Source organism: Montipora foliosa, chromosome 10 (assembly GCF_036669935.1).
Source record: "Montipora foliosa isolate CH-2021 chromosome 10, ASM3666993v2, whole genome shotgun sequence".
In the NCBI taxonomy this organism is placed as follows: domain Eukaryota; kingdom Metazoa; phylum Cnidaria; class Anthozoa; order Scleractinia; family Acroporidae; genus Montipora; species Montipora foliosa.
Window position 1 is genome coordinate 26,060,113 of NC_090878.1, and position 2,500 is coordinate 26,062,612.

The window sequence follows — 2,500 nt, forward strand, 5'->3', positions numbered from 1 at the left end:
GGCATTTTTTGGTGAAAAAATCTAAAGAGGCAAATTGTCCCTCTGGGGGAGTCCATTTGGATTTGCGAACTAGAAGTGTTTCAAAAATATCTTTATTAGAAGTGTCCGAATCATGCTCTTTGTCGTGAAAAAAGGCTTTTAACTGAACGCGGCGAAGGAATTTTTCGACATCTTGCTTAATAGAAAATTCGTTGGTGCGTTTGGTAATAGGGACAAAATTTAGGCCCTTACTGAGAACAGATTTCTCTGAGTCAGTAAGCGGAAGGTTTTCTGGAATTGTAATTACGGTATTATGGCTATGCAATGTAGTGTCGTCGGTAATTTGCGGACCTATTAATTGTTGAAGTTTTAGAGTCTTGGTTTGGTGTAAATGGTCAAACAGTTCAGAATTAAGTTGTCGGATTTTAGCGCGAATCGATTGTACTAAAATTGCTGGACAGATTTTGGAAAGTTCGGAGCGACAATGAAGAATTTGTTTGTCAAGTGCGATTCGTTTTTGGCACATAGCTCTAATTGTGATCCTCATAATATTACGTGAAAAAGAATTTTGCGCACATCGAATTTGGTGAAGATACTGATTTGAGTGAGAGAATGTAGCCGGATGAAAGTTCGAGCGAAAACCTTTAGGAATGACTTTAGAATTGAGGCAACGGCCGATGAAGTTGATGTGACTACAAAACCTAGTTTTGGCGAAAATGAGAGTGGCTAAACGGAAAGCTAAGTTACTGCTAAGTGTGGGAAAAGGAAAAAGATAACTTACGATTTCCTGGCGTAGCTCCTTGGTGAGTTTCTTCAAGCTTGGCATCGTCGTCTTGGGTCTCCTGTTAGAAATCTGTGGATTAAAAAATACTAATACTTCTTTAGAAACTACCCCTTCATTCATTTGTCATTCAACCGCTGCGACCACTAACCTTGTTGTTCTAGTATTTTTTAATCCACAAATTTCTAACAGGAGACCCAAGACGACGATGCCAAGCTTGAAGAAACTCACCAAGGAGCTACGCCAGGAAATCGTAAGTTATCTTTTTCCTTTTCCCACACTTAGCAGTAACTTAGCTTTCCGTTTAGCCACTCTCATTTTCGCCAAAACTAGGTTTTGTAGTCACATCAACTTCATCGGCCGTTGCCTCAATTCTAAAGTCATTCCTAAAGGTTTTCGCTCGAACTTTCATCCGGCTACATTCTCTCACTCAAATCAGTATCTTCACCAAATTCGATGTGCGCAAAATTCTTTTTCACGTAATATTATGAGGATCACAATTAGAGCTATGTGCCAAAAACGAATCGCACTTGACAAACAAATTCTTCATTGTCGCTCCGAACTTTCCAAAATCTGTCCAGCAATTTTAGTACAATCGATTCGCGCTAAAATCCGACAACTTAATTCTGGACTGTTTGACCATTTACACCAAACCAAGACTCTAAAACTTCAACAATTAATAGGTCCGCAAATTACCGACGACACTACATTGCATAGCCATAATACCGTAATTACAATTCCAGAAAACCTTCCGCTTACTGACTCAGAGAAATCTGTTCTCAGTAAGGGCCTAAATTTTGTCCCTATTACCAAACGCACCAACGAATTTTCTATTAAGCAAGATGTCGAAAAATTCCTTCGCCGCGTTCAGTTAAAAGCCTTTTTTCACGACAAAGAGCATGATTCGGACACTTCTAATAAAGATATTTTTGAAACACTTCTAGTTCGCAAATCCAAATGGACTCCCCCAGAGGGACAATTTGCCTCTTTAGATTTTTTCACCAAAAAATGCCGTCACGACATTCACAAACTTAAATTCAATCGCAACACTAAATTTTCCAACCTTTCCTCGGAAGAGTGGGCGGCGCTTAAAAATCTTAGTAAACGCAACGACATAGTTGTCAAATCGGCCGACAAAGGCGGCGCGGTAGTTGTTTGGCGGTCCGACCTTTACCAAAAAGAAGCTTTGCGGCAACTTTCGGATACCTCGTTTTATGCCAAAATCCCTAAAGATCTCACTTCCAACAATCAAAAACTTGTCAAAGACACCATTCAAAATCTTATAGTTAATCAAGAATTACCGGACACTGCCACTAATCTCATCATCAACACCCCTAGAACTTCGTGCATTTACTTCTTGCCTAAAATTCACAAACCCAACAACCCAGGTCGCCCTATCGTTTCTGCCTGTAGTTGCCCCACCGAACTCATTTCTAGCTACTTAGACAGGATTATGACGCCTATCGTCAAATCTTTGCCATCATACATTAAAGACAGTACACACGCACTACAAATTTTCCGCGATTTCAATTTCTCCGGCCAAGACAAACTTATTTTCACCATGGACATTACATCTCTATACACAGTCATTCCTAATAGCGAGGGTCTTCAAGCACTTAAACACTTTTTCGATCAACGCACTGTCAAAGAACCTAGCTCGGAAACGCTCCTCCGCCTTGCCGAATTAGTTTTAACGCTTAATTGTTTTTCATTCGCCGGCAACTATTACAAACAAATTAA

General features: G+C 40.0%; 1 protein-coding gene across 3 annotated transcripts in view; it reads left to right on the top strand.

The window, feature by feature from the left end:
• The window catches only part of LOC137974284 (uncharacterized), a 21,093-nt gene that overhangs the window by 3,905 nt on the left and 14,688 nt on the right, over positions 1-2,500 (top strand). The window contains exon 1 of one of the 3 annotated variants that reach the window (XM_068821159.1): positions 991-1,013. The exons of the other annotated variants lie outside the window; for them this stretch is intronic. The gene's annotated coding sequence lies outside the window, so the exon portion shown is untranslated. Of the gene's footprint in view, positions 1-990; positions 1,014-2,500 lie in introns of those variants that run through there. 3 annotated transcript variants of the gene reach the window in all.